Genomic DNA, 10,000 nt, shown 5'->3' with positions numbered 1-10,000 from the left:
TATTAACAAGAGATACAGTTTGCCAGACAAACAGGAAAGATTTTTAACGCCCAGTCTTCCAGAAATAACAGCCAAATCACTTTCAGATGTCACAATGCCGCCTTAAGAAAGAACACATTGGACAATATTCCTTGAATGCAATTTTTGGACGAGATGGAGGCGGACATTGCAGCAATGTATGATTTTAGCTATCTTCTATCAGAGCCAAGCTGAGACTAAGTTACAACTATATTCCGCGTGTGCGTGTAGAAACACACACACACACACATACGCACACACACACACACACACACACACACACACACACACACACACACACACACACACACACACACACACACACACATACACACACATATAGTGGGGATTGGTCACATGAATGTAGACGCCTCTGAAGAGAAGTCAATTAGATTCGAAAATCTATTAAGGTTGTTCATCGTTTCTTTCACCTTACGGAGAAATAGCTAAATTACATGCTTATATATCTCCTATATAAGGCGGCGAGCTGGCAGAAACGTTAGCACGCTGGGCGAAATGCATAGCCGTATTGCGTCTGCCGCTACGTTCTGAGTTCAAATTCCGCCGAGGTCGACTTTGCCTTTCATCCTTCCGGGGTCGATAAATCAAGTACCAGTTGCGCACTGGGGTCGATTTAATCGACTTAATTCGTTTGCCTGTCCTTGTTTGTCCCCTCTATGTTTAGTCCCATGAGGGTAATAAAGAAACATATATATCTCCTATATACATATCCCCCACACACACACACGCATTTATCATACACAAATTAGCTGAGAGAAATAACTCAGAATGCCCAGTGTCATGTACCTGGACAAAATAGGCAAACACGGCGATATTAAACGCCTTGCAACATAAATTCCTGATTTATCAAAAATTACATCCGCCTCTGGAGGATGTGTCATAATTATCAAATACTAAATTCCGACCAACTCCATATAAGAAGAGGAGATAACTTCAATAATCAAAGCTTCTCCAAAACTAAGATGCCATTGAAGAAATATAAAAGCTTATTGTCTCGAGACAAGGACATGCGTGCGCACGTGCTTCTGCGAAAATACGTGTCATCAACGCGATATTTGTCCAACGTTGTCACCCGTAGCCAAGGGATTTCTTCTATAACTAACAAGATTTTTTTCTCTTTCCCTGCTGTTTTTCTCGAGTTGGTCGATGAGGTCGATGAGATGCCTAGCAAAAAAAAAGTCACAACTTTACCTAAGAAAAAAATCACATGCAAAATATTATATTTTACTTGAATGTTATAAACAATTATAGTAATAAAACAAAATATATTTTAGACCAGTTAACAGGTAGTACATACATCATTTATATACGAACATACTACACATATTTGAGAGAGGAAGAAAAAAACATTTATTCGATTTTTTAAGCAAAGTAAGACAGTGAAGCAAAAAAAATCAGTCATTTCTTGACAATACATGACATGTACACATTGAAAACACCTTGCAGTGTCGTAGCATTTCATGTATATTCAGTATTTTTAATGTCGATGATTAAAACGAATATTGCAGCCGACGCCTGGAAGAGAATCTACATCAATCTTTTCTTTCTCCAGTCGAGCAATACACAAGTAATGAAGGCTTTCTCGTAGCAGTGAATTTTTGTTCAGTGACATTTTTTTACTCTGATTTTTATTCCTGGTTTCAATGGTGACGAGCTCAGACATTCTCTTTCTACTGAATTCAGATTTTTAGTGAATATAGTGGCCATCTTGTACTTCAACTCCCTTCGGTGAATACAGTTCATATTTCTAATGAATATAGTTGCCGTCTTGTACAAAAACTCCCTTTGGTGAATACGATTACAAGACGAACCAGATGATAGTTGTTGTATTAGTGTTGAGGGTATTAAAACACTCAGTGTATGTGTGTTTGAATGTATATTATCTGCACGTATTCATGTTTTGCCTGCATGAGCTGATCCATCGTAATTCCGCTTTGAATATCAATATTTAAGGCGGCGAGCTGGCAGAATCGTTAGCACGCCGGTCGAAATGCGTAGCTGTATTTCGTCTGCCGTTACGTTCTGAGTTCAAATTCCACCGAGGTCGACTTTGCCTTTCATCCTTTCAGAAGTCGATAAATCAAGTATCAGTTGCGTACGGGGATCGATTTAATCGACTTAATCCCTTTGTCTGTCCTTATTTGTCCCCTATATGTTTAGCCCCTTGTGGGCAATAAAGAAATAAGAAATGTTAGCACGTCGGGCGAAATGCTTGGTGGTATTTCGTCTGTCATTACGTTCTGAGTTCAAATCCCGTCGTGGTAGGCTGTACCTTTCATCCTTTCAGGTTCGATAAATTAAGTAGCAGTGGCGTACGGCGGTTCGATCTAATCGACTGGCCCCTCCCCCAAAATTTCGGGCTTTTTACCTAGGGTAGGAACGAAAAGATTATTAGTATGTTTGTGTGTGTGTGTGTGTGTGTGTGTATTTTTTTAAAGTCTTTTACTCGTTTCAACCATGCTGGAGCACCACCATGGTCATTCTGATTTCCTCAGTCTTGGGTGTTTCATGTCACCACTCCTCTATGAGCCTTTGTCCCAGCTGTTGGCCCATTCGATGTATAAGGGAGACATATGTATGTATATGGATGTATACGAGTGTATACATACATGCATGCATACATAAGTCATTCATTGAAGCTTAACTGAATGAACTCAATGAAAAGAAGTTCTAAATGGAATTTTGTCCACTGAATGAAACTAGTGAATGAAACTAAAAACTAGAATGAAATAAAATACAAGCAATAAAGTTGTAACGAACCTGGGTGAAAAGAAAGAAGGAAAAAAGAAACGTAAATTTGAAATAAGGTTTTTGTGAAACCCATTCCATAATAAGTGTGTGATAAGTCTGTATGTATAGGTGTGTGTATATATATATTATATATATATATATATATATATATATATATATTATTCTTTTACTTGTTTTAGTCATTTGACTGCAGCCATGCTGGAGCACCACCTTTAGTCGATCCCAAGGCTTAGTCTTTGTAAGCCTAGTATTTATTCTATAGGTCTCTTTTGCTGAACCGCTAAGTTACAGAGACACACCAGCAACGGTTGGTGCCACAACCTCAAAGGATTTTTAGTCGAAGACTTATTCTTTACAAGCTTAACACCTATTCTATCGAACCGCTAAGTTACAAGGACATAAACACACCATCATTGTTTGTCACGTCGTGGTGGATGCACAAACACAGACATAAAGAGACACACACACACACATACATATACATATACATATATACATGGTCACAGCCGCATGGCTGAAAAGAATAAAAGAATACCGACATATATACATGTGTATATAAATATCTATCCATACATACGTGTGCATATATACATATAAATGTATATACATACACACACACACACACACACACACACTCATATATATATATATATATATATATATATATATATATACATGGTGGGGTGCGAGTATACTTGTCTGCGTGTGTTCACGCGCACGTGTTAGTATCGGGTGTATGTGTAGGATTGGGGTGCACGTGTGCGTGCGTGCATGTATGTATATGTGTCTCAATACATACTGAGACAGACGAGCAATAGATTGTAGAACGTAAAAAATGTAAAAAGAAGAAAAAGCACAAAACGAAAAAGAAAAACGCAGACAAGGCGGGCAAAGAAAAATAAAGCGGTTAGTTGTAAAGAAGGACTTACAGATAGCCTGGGGTGAGTAAAAGCAAGTAGGTACTTTAACCCAATGGAAAGTAGTTAATAGTCAGTTTGTAGGGGGTAGGGAAAGAGCCGGGTTGTTGCAGTAGGGGACAGAGAGTGCTGTCTTGTTCACTCCATTCATCTCAGGATTTCGGTTATTCACGCTTAATACCAGCATTAATCTTTTAGTTTGTAACCCGTCGACATCGCTGACAGACAGACAGACAGACAGATACTTTAACGCAAACAATAGGGCACTGGCTTTAGTAGCTGTCCCTTTCTAACTCACTCCTAGAAAAATATTGTAATTTCAACTTTTTTCTTTGTAGTTTTTTTTTTGGGGGGGGTCTTCTTCCCTTTTCTTTTTGATTTCTTTGTTTTTGTTTTCAAAAGGGCCCAGGTCAAAGCGCTGAGAAAATAGATTTCCCGCCAAAATTCACGAGACAGACCACCTATACTGTTTCTTTTTGTCTTTTTTTTATTTTAGGGGGCTGGAATGTGTGTTGTTTATTGTCCGGGTTGTAAAAAAAAAAGGGAAGGGGTGTAAGTGGAAAGGGTTTAACCGTCTTCGCCTGGGTCTTTCGAAGACGAAACACGTGGGAGACATTGTGTCTTTAAAGTACGTATTGTGTTTGCGAACATGTGAGTGTATGTGTACGTGAGAGACTATGAATATGTATGTGTATATGGGGGGAGGGGAGAGCAAGGCGGGTGTTTATGTGTTTGTGTGTTTCCATCGCCGCATCTTAGGGTGGTTGTGATTATTTCCTTTTGTAAATTCTTCTGCTTGTTGTGTTTGCTCCTAAGGGTGGCGAAGGGTGGGGGCTTTGCTCCAATGTTTTTGTCTCCCTTTTACCATTTCCTTCTCTCTCGCTCGGTCTCTCTCTCTCTCTTCTCTCTTTATGTGAAAGAAACTATAGTTTTAACATAGAAATACCTGAAATTCTTTTTATTCATTTGCTCTTCATAGGATATATTTATATATATGTGTGTGTGTGTGTGTGTGTGTGTGTGTGTGCCTATACACACACACATACACATATACACACACACTATATCTGTTTGTGTTCTCTCACTATTTTTGAGTGATGTCAAATATTAATTTTAATCTATATATATGTATATATGAATATAGATAGATAGACAGATAGATAGACAGATAGACAGACAGATAGGTAGATAGATAGATAGATAGATAGATAGATAGATAGATAGATAGATAGATAGATAGATAGATAGATAGACAGACAGATAGATAGAGAAAGAGAGAGAGAGAGAGAGAGAGAGAGAGAGAGAGAGAGATGGAGGTATTTAAACCTAGGCACATACACGCGGATGGACCAGTTCCTGAGATATGCAAATATAAAGTCATTGAAAGATGTACATCTCGTCTGCATGCATGATTGCGTACATGCGTTCACACACACACACACACACACACATATTCAAGCACACTGACAGACATGTGACATGAGCGGGTCCAGCCACGTGATATTTTCAAACCTCCTCTCTCTCACTCTCTCTCTCTCTTACCTTTATTCTTAATCCTTTCTCTCTTACACACTCACCATCGGTGTCTTCATCCTTTTCCTTTACGTTTCTCTCGTCCTATCCCTTTCACAGTCATTCTGTCCATGGCGCACTTTGTAAGTGTTGAAGTGTTTCTCTCTGTGTGGTGTGCGGACGTGTGTACATCCAACTATTTATTCTCGTGTACTTGTTTGTTTCTTAGCTGTGGCGGTTTCCCAGCATGGCCACAACCTTTCGTCTGAAACGCATAAAAGAATATATATATATATATATATATATATATCTGGTGGGGGGGGCGTGAGTGTGTAGATACGTAGATAGATACTTAAACATATATATATATATAACAATGATAAATCTCAGAGCGAGTTATAAACAGTAGCAGCAACACATCGTGACGTATATTTGCCACTTGAATATGGCTAACCCCTAAGAGTGGATGCTACTGTAGTTTGTAGCCCCAGGAGGACACCTCCTCCAGCTGGCTATAGACACACTTTCTGTGCCCTATGAGTATTTGCGAAGGGAAGCCATCCTTCCCGTCTTCAACTTATGATACACACGGACTCGAGTTTCAGGGTATTGACCCGTCATCGGCGTGTGACAATCATAGTTGTCGATGAGAAGTCGGTTCCCTTCACAAATACATATACTTTTTCCAGTATCGAGTGACACTGATATATATATATATATTAATATATATATATATATATATATATATATACACAAAAGTGGGACATGAACGCAAAACATCCAGATAGGTGATACAAGAAAGGGACAACAAAACATCCGGACAGACGATACAAAGAAAACAAGGACGGGTCATTCGGAGTTTTCTATCCTCAGTCGAGTTCCAGATTATCTTTGCAATTTCGGCTAATACACATATACGAAAGTCTGCATTTGTAACATAATATATATATGTACGTATATGCCTTTTCGTTGCAAGATTCCCAGGTAGTAAAACCGTATGTTGAAACATGTTATATTTCGGGGTAGTGATTGTTTGTTTCTTCTTGCCAAATAAACATACGCACTATATATTCGTTCTACACGTGTTTATTACTGGGGTTTTTTTTTCCATTCGCAAAATATGCATTTCTTAAAAGACAGTAAAAAATCTGAAAATCGGCTATAATAATATAGCTTTCCAGTCTAATTACTATGATGTTGTGGACAAAAAAAAATTGGAGGAAAAATTTTACAGAGGTTTGAAATTCGAAAAAACTGTATTTTTAGACAATAGTGAGACAGAAATTTTCTGCGTTTAGCTGAGCGGTGTCGACTTTCAGGTGTGAAATTTATAGTTTAGCGTCTGTGAAATGACCTCTTCATTGTAAGTTTCTAAATAAACAGAAATGTCTAATAAAATTAAATTGTATCAGCTTAAGGTTACTTTCGTCTCTTCATTGGTTGTTTGTTTTTATTATTTTTTTTGAATAATAAAGAAGAAGAAGAAGAAGAAGAAGAAGAAGAAGGTAGAAGGAGGAGGAGGAGGAGGAGGAGGAGGGGAGAAGAAGGAGGAGGAGGAGGAGAAGAAGAAGAGAAGAAGAAAGAAGAAGAAGAAGAAGAAGAAGAAAAAGGAGGAGGAGGAGGAGGAGGAGGGGAAGAAGAAGGAGGAGGAGAAGAAGAAGAAGAAGAAGAGAGAAGAAGAAGAGAAGAAGAAGGTAGAAGGAGGAGGAGGAGGAGGAGGGAGGAGGAAGAAGAGGAGGAGGAGGAGGAGAAGAAGAAGAAGAAGAAGAAGAAGAAGAGAAGAAGAAGAGAAGAAAAAGGAGGAGGAGGAGGAGGAGGAGGGGAAGAAGAAGGAGGAGGAGAAGAAGAAGAAGAAGAAGAAGAAGAAGAAGAAGAAGAAGAAGAAGAAGAAGAAGAAGACTTCAATAAATGTCCTTTAGAAAAGTAAGAATCGGTTGTGTTGACATTTCAGGTGTGTTAAATAATTTTTTCTCCCAATTCAATTGTTTCTGTCTACCATCTGATCTTTTCCCACTGATTCCATTGACATACAATTCCTTTGAAGGGGAAAAAAATTTTGTCTGGAAGTCAATGTCTTTATTCTCAATGTATTCAACCATATACCGTGTGGATTGTCTGCTATAGACAAGCGCAGCGATGTTGGTGTGGGAACTAACAAGAGCTGTGTGCACGAAACCGCTTTCCGAAAGAGAGACATTGTGAATTAGATCTACTCAATGCCAGTGAGGGAAACAACTATTACCACTGTTGCTGCTGCTGCTGCTGCTGCAGCTGTTCTTCTTGTTGTTGTTGCAGATAATGCTCGCCGGTGGTGGGGTTGAGAGAGCGGTTGATTAACCCTCATCAGTAACGCTCACTCGTTGCTGAGGGTGAAAGCTAACTCAACTTGTCAGTTTATCGATGATCTGGTTCTGTTTTAGCTTGCTTGGCTCTCCCTTGTCAGTCATTAGATAAGTGCTTCTTCGTGGCTAAGAGTTGCTCTGACTCTTATTTCTAGCAATGCTGGTGGCTGACTACCACCCTTAGTCACCTTAGTGACGTCTATATTTGTACCTTTTAGTTGTAAATTGCATATAAGCCACCTTAATAATGTGTGTGTGTGTGTATGCAATAGAGGACATTAAAACATTCGGACAGATAGACGGTTTCTTTCCTAAGTTGCAGATGTCATATATATATATATATATATATATATAAATTTATATATAGAGGGCATTATACATACATGCCAGATGGCATTATACATACATGCCACACGCTAAGAGGGACAATTAGTCATTTCTACCAAAAATATTACTAATCCCACCGAATGCAATTTTTCAAAGTAAGACATTTAAAAAATATAGATCTGTATCACCTGACAATTTCTTGTTAAGTTTTCCTTATTAAGTAGTTGTCCTTAATTGCTATATATATATATATATATATATATATATATATATATATAGTGTGTGACATTGGTAATTAATTGGCGAATAAGGGAAAACCAATTTCATGGCCATATTTTTTTATTTTTTTCTCTTTTTTTGTATGTACATACATACATACATACATACATGCACACATACATACATGCATACATGCATACATAAATACATAAATACATACATACATACATACATACAAAGATACATGCATACATATATATATGTATGCATACATACCTACATACATAATGCATGTATACATACATACGTACACACATACATGCATACATACATGCATGCATGCATACATACATAAATACATATATACATGTATGTATGTGAATATGTATATACATACATACATGCATACATACATACGTACATACATACGTACATACATACGTACATACATGTATACATACATATATACATACATACATATATACATACATACATACATACACACACACATACATACATACATGCATGCATACATACATACACACATACATACATACATACATACATACATACATACATACACACATACATACATACATACATACATACATACATACATACACACATGCATACATACATACACACATACATACATACATACATACATGCATACATACATACATACATACATACATACATACATACATGCATACATACATGCATACATACATGCATACATACATACATACATACATACATACATACATACATACATACATACATACATACATACATACATACATACATACATACATACATACATACGTACATAGAGCACAGTTGTTTGAATTATACCTTCCCAAGGTAGTATAAAACTGCGGTTAGTTTGTTGTGCAGTCGGCAACAGATTGTCTTTAGAATTCCATTAGAAACTCTGCATGTGCATGTGTGTTCTCGAGTGACCTACATACTGAGTGCACTTCATAACATGCAGCAGAAAGGCTTTTACATATCTCTGCTCTTATGTTTATTTATGTAGCTCTATATACTTACAAAATCAATTCGTACGAACACGTTGACACACACTCAAACTCACAAAAATCTATCCTGAAATACATATAAACATACGTATGTACATATGGTGTGTGTGTGTGTGTGTGTGTGTGTGTGTGTGTGTGTGTGTGTGTGTGTGTGTATACATGTACATACAAACATGTACGTATGTTTTATTATTTTTTAATCATTTATATATACGACGAGCTTCTTTCAGTTTCCTATTTCTATTTTTCTAATGCCCACAAGGTGCTAAACATAGGGGGGATAAACAAGTACAGACAAAGGGATCGAGTCGATTAGATTGACCCCAGTGCGTAACTGGTACTTAATTTATCGACCCCGAAAGGATGAAAGGCAAAGTCAACCTCGGCGGAATTTGAACTCAGGACGTAAAGACAGACGAAATACCTATTTCATTACTACCCACAACGGGCTAAACACAGAGAGGACGAACAAGAACAGACAAACGGACTAAGTCGATTATATCGACCCAAGTGTGTAACTGGTACTTAATTTATCGACCTCGAAAGGATGAAAGGCAAAGTCGACCTCGGCGGAATTTGAACTCAGAACGTAACGGCAGACGAAATACAGCTACGCATTTCGCTCGGCGTGCTAACGTTTCTGCCAGCTCGCCGCCTTCTTTCAGTTTCCCTTCTACCAAATCCTCTCACAAGGTTTTGATCGGCCCGGCTCTATGGTAGAAAACACTTAGCGAAAGTGTCACGCAATGAAACTGAACCCAACACCACATGGTTGAGAAGCAAAGTTTTTACCACACAGCCACGCCTGCGCTTCTATTTTGACAAATTTCAAAAACGTTTTGAACAAAGTGGA

General features: G+C 37.9%; 1 long non-coding RNA gene across 1 annotated transcript in view; it reads right to left on the bottom strand.

Moving 5' to 3' along the window:
- Window positions 1-2,346: 2,346 nt before the first annotated feature.
- Window positions 2,347-10,000, bottom strand: part of LOC118765502 — a 68,256-nt gene continuing 60,602 nt past the window's right edge. Inside the window, exons 2-3 of the long non-coding RNA XR_005001363.1 lie at window positions 5,285-5,484; window positions 2,347-2,407 (exon numbers count right to left, since the gene is read on the bottom strand). This is a non-coding gene — a long non-coding RNA (uncharacterized LOC118765502). The remainder of the gene's footprint in view (window positions 2,408-5,284; window positions 5,485-10,000) is intronic.

This window comes from Octopus sinensis, linkage group LG12 (assembly GCF_006345805.1).
Source record: "Octopus sinensis linkage group LG12, ASM634580v1, whole genome shotgun sequence".
Classification (NCBI taxonomy): Eukaryota; Metazoa; Mollusca; class Cephalopoda; order Octopoda; family Octopodidae; genus Octopus; species Octopus sinensis.
The sequence above is the reverse complement of the archived record's forward strand: the minus strand, read 5'-3'. Positions and strand labels throughout refer to the sequence as shown.